Source organism: Tamandua tetradactyla, chromosome 9, assembly GCF_023851605.1.
Source record: "Tamandua tetradactyla isolate mTamTet1 chromosome 9, mTamTet1.pri, whole genome shotgun sequence".
NCBI lineage: Eukaryota > Metazoa > Chordata > Mammalia > Pilosa > Myrmecophagidae > Tamandua > Tamandua tetradactyla.
In genome coordinates this window covers 42868426-42875909 of record NC_135335.1, presented here as the reverse complement: position 1 = coordinate 42875909, position 7484 = coordinate 42868426, and the positions used below count along the sequence as shown (strand labels likewise).

The following is a 7484-nucleotide window of genomic DNA, read 5'->3' as shown; positions in this document are numbered from 1 at the left end:
CTTTTAAGAATCCAACATGTAAAATTTCAAGGAAAAAAAAAAAGCTGCTTCCAATCTCAGCTGCACACCTCTATCTCCTACAGAAATTATATATTAAGTTCCTATTATATAAAAGTTCCTCAAACCCATTTAATCAGAATCTCCAGGGTGAGTGTCAAATGCATTTGGACATTAAGAAATGGCCTTATTTAGAAGATAGAGGGAGTCCTAGAAGAAATGTGCATAATGCAGTTGTTTCTGTGGGAGAAGCCAAGGGAGAGCTAAGTTTCAATGAGGAGTTGACCAACAAAATCACATTTTAGAAAAAGGGTCAGGGAAGATTTAAAATAAAGCAGAAGGCTTATATTGTTTTTACATGGCACATCATATTAATAAATTTGGTGTAAATAAATCAAATAAGTGGATGAATTTCCCTTGCCAACACAGGGGAAACATCAGTAGAGAAAAAATGTATTCACCAAAAAGATGCTTTTTATAAACTCCACCTTTTTAGCTTTGGTCTATGAAAAACATTTGATAAAGAAGATGGCCTATGCAGTGACCTGTAAAGGCATCAACTTGAATTGTGACTTCAAACATCAAAAAAGAGGACCTATTAGAATGTCCATATAACTATTTCTCTCAACTGCTAAGCAAATACTATCGATAAAGTACAGAACAAGCAGTTTATTTTTGGTACTCCCCTTAAATAAAGTACAGAACAAGCAGTTTATTTTTGGTACTCCCCTTAATGCCATGTGAAGTCTTTATTCTCATCTCCATTTGAAGCATACAGGATTAAAATATCCATAGCTCTTTATTTTGCTATTTGGACATATTCAGAGAACTATTGAGTGGCATAGTCCACTTGCATTTTTTTTTAGAGCTTATAAAACATGGAATTTTATTCAAATTTGATATACACATAAAAATTTACCAAAATTTAAATAAAAAGTTAATTCAAATTCTTTCCCCCTACAAAAATGGACATTATGGAAAAAGCCACTTACTCTCAATTACTCTCAATTTTCCCATCTTTTTACCAAAAAGCTGGTAGATTGTGGAGGGAAAAGGGAGAAGAAAGAAGAGACTGACCATTCATAATTTGATCTTCATTGTGGTCTCTTCTTGACATGTCTTAATTAAAAAGATTTCCAAAAGAATCAAAGTTCTTCAGTTTTGCTATAAAAATGGAATTTTTTATACCAAAGTCACAAATGGCTTTATTTTTTTGTGTGAGGTAAACAGTATATTCAATATTAAGGCAAATGGTAAAATACAAAGCTATTAGTGTAGACCTTATATTATAAAAACTATCTTGGAATATTCATGAGTCTTCTAAATATGTGTTGGAATTAGCAATTTCTAAAGAACCAAAAAACCAAAAAAACCTAGTATCAGCAATTTGTTTGGATGTCTTCAGCTGTACCTTTTTGCTAGTAAATATATTAAATACAATGTTATTCAAATGTTTTATGGTCTGTAATTTTTTAATTATTATTATTATAAGGGATGAAATGCCCACCAAAATTCTTGTAAACAAAACAGGGACTGACTTAAAATTCTATAAATATGCACATTGTTTGGTCATATATATTATTCCCCTAACCCAGTAAAACACTCACTGGGCAGGCTCATCATGACAGAAAAGTTCAAGAACATATGGCATTATTTTAGTAAAGACATTAAGTGAAATCAGATTATTTAGATGGTCTAAGTATCTTCTTCAAAAAAGAATTACAGACTTAATATTTTTCACACAGTGATTTTTGCTCACCCTCCCCCCGCCACCTCATTTTCCCAATGAGATAACCAAGGTCTTCACAGTGATCAGAGAAACATCCTTTTCTGGAAACGTGGACTTCTTTCCCCAAGGGATCAGAAGAGGGCATCACTTCTTTGCCACACTGGCCACAGCCTTCTTGGCTGCATCCTCCAAGTCCACGGCCGAGGTGATGGGGAGTCCACTGTTACTGAGGATGCTCTGAGCCTCCTCGACATTGGTTCCTTCAAGTCAGACCACTAGGGGCACCTTGAGTTCTAGCTCCCGGCAGGCTTTGGTGATGCCATTTGCAATGATGGCGCAGTTCACGATTCCACCAAAAATATTGACGAGGATGGCTTCAACCTTAGGATCAGCTGTGAGTAATTTGAATGCTTGGTATACTTGAGCTTCCTTTACACCACCACCAAGATCCAAGAAGTTGGCTGGCTTCCCACCATTAAGGGAAATGATGTCACATGTAGCCATGGCGAGCCCAGCACCATTCACAAAGCAAGCAATGTTCCCATCCAGTCCTATGTATTTGAGATCATATTTGGCAGCTTCATTCTCAATGGGCTCATTCTCTGATTTGTCGTCCATGGCAAATATGTCCTTTTGTCGGAATTCTGCATTATCATCAAAGTTTATTTTGGCATCAAAACAGACAATTTGTCCTTCTGGTGTTTCACCAAAGGGATTCACTTCCACCTGGGTAGCATCAATTTTCAGAAAGAGATTATACAGCTTCTTAATCTGATCTGCAGCCTGATTTTTCAAAGGCCCAAGGAAGCCTAGATTTTCTGCCATCCGCTGAGCTTGGCTGTCCTTTATTCCATCAAAAATGTCAATTTTCTCCTTAAAAATAAGTTCTGGAGAAGAAACGGCTACCTCTTCAATGTCAACACCCCCCTGGGGGCTGCCCACCAGCACAGGACCATTGCAGGAGCGGTCCATCAGAATTGCCAAGTAGGTTTCTCTGGAAATGTCCAAGGCTTCAGCAACCATTACCTTGTTAACTTTCACACCTTCTTTGGGAGTTTGTTTTGTTGCTAGATTATATCCAATCATCTGTTTAGCCAGCTGTCCCACGACTTTAGGGTCTTTTGTTAAATGAACACCTCCTTTCAAGCCACTATTGAAGATACCTTTTCCTCTTCCTCCAGCCAAGATCTGGGCTTTTAAAGCAATTTCTTTTGCATTTAGTCTTTTAGCAGCCTCGAGAGCTTCATTTGCAGTGTCTGCCACAAAGAGTCTTTGAACTTTCACTCCGTTGTCAAACATCAGTTTCTTGCTCTGGTATTCCTGCAGATTCAGCCATCTTCTAGAGAATAACTGAACTGCCTGGGGCCTGGCCGCCAGGAGAGGGGGCCGGAACACCAGGTCTCGCAGAAGTTTCCGGGAGTGCACTGCCACGGGAGATGCCATCTTAACCAGGAAACCCGGCGCGGGGAAGTTGGACTGAGCGCCGGCAGTGGGAGGGGAGGGAGCCCACTTGCATTTTTAATGCAAGAATTTGAAAGCCTACTCTGTGGTCCCACTGTAGGAAAATAATTTCATATTTAAATATAAAACCTCTCACATGAGGGAGATTGAAATTGATTAGCTGAGTTTAGTGTTCTACTGCTTTGATAGTTGGATATATATATATATTCTAGCACTCTATTTCTGATTTATCCTGCTGGTGGAGATGCCATGCTGATTGTACTATGGGCCTCTATGGGAACGGAATGCTCATTCAGCAATTTTGCAGGTTCTGTTCTTCCTCTATAAACTTCCTGGGGGCAACTGTTTAACATTTCCTTAAAATCAGCCTGAGTTTTCCTTAAGGGCACGGTCATACCAACCAAGAGACAAATGACACAATGTCATATTATGCACAAAATGTTAATCCCTTTTGGCCTGTCGTTCCGATATGCATATTCAGCATAGAGGCTACTACAAATGAATTATCAATTGTAGATAATATTATCAGTAGCTTGCTGGAATTGGAGTCTTATCTTTGGAACTATCAAGTTGTGGATTAGCTGATTTATGAAATAAAATTCAGGTGTTGTCAATCATTAGCAGTGATTTCCATTGTGGGGCATAGATTCCTGAAGGTGTGGGTTTTGGTGGTGTGGAGGACTGGCTATTCTTTTTTCCACTTTTCCCAAAGACATAGATAATGTGCCCCAGATGGAACATCTTTCTGTACAATCCTTGTAGAAATCTTGCCAAGACATGGTGTAACCAAAGTGTGGTGGTTAGAGCTATGTATCCCAAATTTAGACATTTTCTTGGTCTTGATACATATTTCTGTGGGTTTGAACCCACTGTAAATGTGATCTCTTAAGATGTTATTTTAGTTAAGGCGTGGCCCAAATGAATGAAGCCTGGATTACTGGAATCTGTTATAAGCATAAGGAATTCAAACTTAGAAAGAAAGCCATAGCTCCATAAGAAGCAGCAAGAAGTGGAGATTGAAGGAAACCCAAAAAAGAAAGAAGATGCTGCCATTCCATTGCCATATGTCAGAAAGGCCAGGATGCAAGGATCAGAAAACATCATCATTCTGATGCTTCAATTTTGGACTTCTCCTAGCCTCAAAATCATGACCCAATAAATTCCTGTTGTACAAGATAATCCGTTGTATGGATTTGTTTTAGCAGATGGGAAACTAAGACACAAATCAAACCTTGTTGTTCCTTGAAAAGAGAGAGTCATTCTGCTGTTTTTGTTGAAAAAAGTTGATTTTGAATTTCAGAACAATTTCTGTGAGAAAAGGAATAAGAATTAAACAGAGCAGATCTATTCGAACTCTGTGTTCTGTGAACTCCTTATATGACTTTATATTACAACAAATCAAATTGTGTTTTAACTGTTAGCATATTTCCTCTGACTGGGGGTGCCACATAAGCACATCTTTGTAATCCTAAAGTGCTTTCTATGAAGCAGGTGCTTAATAATGCTTGCTAAATTCATCAACTTGTTATTTAATTTATTCATTCATTTAACACGTATTTGGTGCACACCTGCTATTTTCTCATTGATAATCAAGCACTGTGACACGTATCTGTCAACTAAACAGACAATGTCTCTGTCTCCTAAGACCTTCCATTTAGTGAAGGTGCGAATGGGAGTAAAGGAACTCAGGGTGATAAATAAACCAAGTAAATGAAGATAATTTCAGATAGTTTTATATGTTAGAAAGTATAGAGTTAATGTGAGTGCACAAATGAATATATGTATGAATGAGTGGCCTGACTGATGGCTCAGTTAATATAAGTTATGTCCTTGAGTGGAGATGGAAAAATGAGCTTAACTTAGAGCAAGCATTCTTTTGGTGTGTTTATTTTATTTTTATATTGTTATTATTATTTTGGATTATGCTAAGACATTTTATGTAAGGACAGCTTTGAAAATACTAAACTGGGTTACCACAGCGAGGTTACAAAATGCAGCTTCTTGAAGCTGTCTAGAAATAGACATCTCTTTTGTGGAATTGCATGGTTTAGGTGCTAATCTTATAGAGGCAGGGTGGTTTCAGCAGGACTCCTCCAGCTGAGGCTTCTTAATTCTGCACTCAGCATTTGGGCCAGTTGCAAACTTGGATGTGTCAGAAGCATCAGCCTGCCAAGGAGGAAAAGTCTTTATGAAAAGGTTGGGGGAGTAAAATTCTCTGATATCCTTCTGTGTGTGTATGAGAAAGGGACACCCTTTCCTCTGCATCTCCTGCAGTATCAATTCAGACAAGGACTTTTCCTTTACTCCGCCAATATGTTTTTCATTTAGAACAAAATATTGCAGCATGCAGTTGCAATTCTGTGAGATCAGGAGGAAATGGTCATCTAGGTGTCAGGCCCCAAACTGTAGCTTTCTTGATGAACCATCACTGATAATAAAGTCCAAGGCCAGTGGGCTGTCCTGTAGGCAAGGGATGCTGACCTTGTCTATGACAAAGGCCATTTGATTCCCCATCCTTCCAAGACCTCTTACTATTCATCATGATCATTTATGAGGAGAACTAGATGGCTAGTTCAAATCACAGTCTACTCAGATGTTTAAGAAATGCACATTTATTCAACTTTTAAAGAATCAAAATTACTCTGACTCTAAGACTACATACCATCAACTGTTGAGAAAAGTAATCTTTGGCATTGCTGGGTTTGCCTTGCCTTAGAACTTTGCAACTGTCCTAGATATGCAATGTCAGGGACCATTGGTCATTGGTCATCCATCTACATGACCAATGAGATGCCCATTCCTGTACCAGTCAGTATGTAACTTTTGAATGACTTCTCTGTTGCATCAGTGCTCCTCTGGGGAAAAGGCATTAATGAAGGAACTGAAAACCCCTGTGCCTAGTCTCCAGCCTTCCTAGATTCACCAGAAAACCAGCCCCTTTCAGTCTGGGCAACAACCTGAGATACTGACACAAAGATCTGAAGAGACTGTTATGGATTAAATTGGGCTCCTCCCCCTCCCTTCCCCCCCATTACCCCTTCAAATAACAGATATGCTCAAACTCTACCTCCCAGTCCTGTCAATGTGAAGTCATTTGTAAACAGGGTCTTTGAAGATGTTATTAGTTAACATGAAGCCAAAATGGATTAATCTCATTTGACTAGATTACTTATAAGAAGTGGAAATGTGGACAGAGACACAGAGGACTGATGCAGAGATAGAGGTGGCCACGTGACAAAGGAAGAAATTGAGTTATGGACTTCCAGTAAGTCACCACCAGAATACTACAGACTTCAGAGAAATCATGGCCCTGCTGACACCTTAATTTTGAACTTCTGGCTTCCAAACCAGGAAATAATAAATTGTCTTTGTTTAAGCCAACCAGTTTGTGGTCTTTGTCATAGAAACAATGGCAAACTGAAACAGAACCCGTTTTGTTTGTCATTTTCTTTTCTTGCCCAAACCTCCAATGTCTTTTGAACTTTAGAAAAATCTTTTTCTCTTTCCTCCTTCTCCCTTAAAGGTACTCACTAGCATAATTGCTTAAAAAAACAAAAAAAATAGATTTTAACTTTAAGTGGCTTCTGTTTTCTACTCTGTAAACATCTGTGACAAAAGGCCTGCTTCTTGCTTGCAATAAGGGAATGTCAAAATATAGGAAGAACCAAGGCAAGTTCATTATTCAGCAAATTATTTTTGTGCAAAGGTACTGTTAAGTGTCAGGAAAGGAGATGAAGGGGAAAGAAAGGACATTAGGTTTTATCCACTTTAAAAGGACTAGGAAAATGTAACAAAAGCATCATACTTAATAAGCATATTTATCTTCTTTACTATTTTCAGCTATATTACCTATTCATATCTGAAGTTACCTCATATCCTATTACCTTTTATATCCATACCTTAAAAAATACCAGGATAGGAAAAGCCTAATTAAGGTTTTTTTTTTTTAATGGGAATGAATGATCTCCCTCTCCCAAAACTGTTTGCAGTAAAGTGGAAAGCTCTGTATGCTGAAAATAGGCATGGTGCCAGTCAGCCATCAGCTGCAATGCAGTGGTGCATTTCTCCAATATTCTACACCCAAATGTTTGGGCAGGCCAAGATGGTTTGGCTGCTGAGGCAGACTGACCCAGGGCCGGTTACCCATCTGTGAGCCAAAGCAGCAGCCAGGGAAGGCTTGGCGATGGCCAGGATTCTGAGCTTGATGAGCCCTAGCTGCACCTGGGGAAAGAACCTGCCCCTAAGCATGAAGAGGAAGCACAGCTGCCAGCACTGAGGTCTACATTGCTATCATCTG

At 38.8% G+C, this 7484-nt stretch overlaps 1 pseudogene; it reads right to left on the bottom strand.

Moving 5' to 3' along the window:
* Positions 1 to 1203: 1203 nt before the first annotated feature.
* Positions 1204 to 3169, bottom strand: LOC143646073 (succinate--CoA ligase [GDP-forming] subunit beta, mitochondrial pseudogene; annotated as a pseudogene).
* Between the last annotated feature and the right edge of the window lie 4315 nt (positions 3170 to 7484).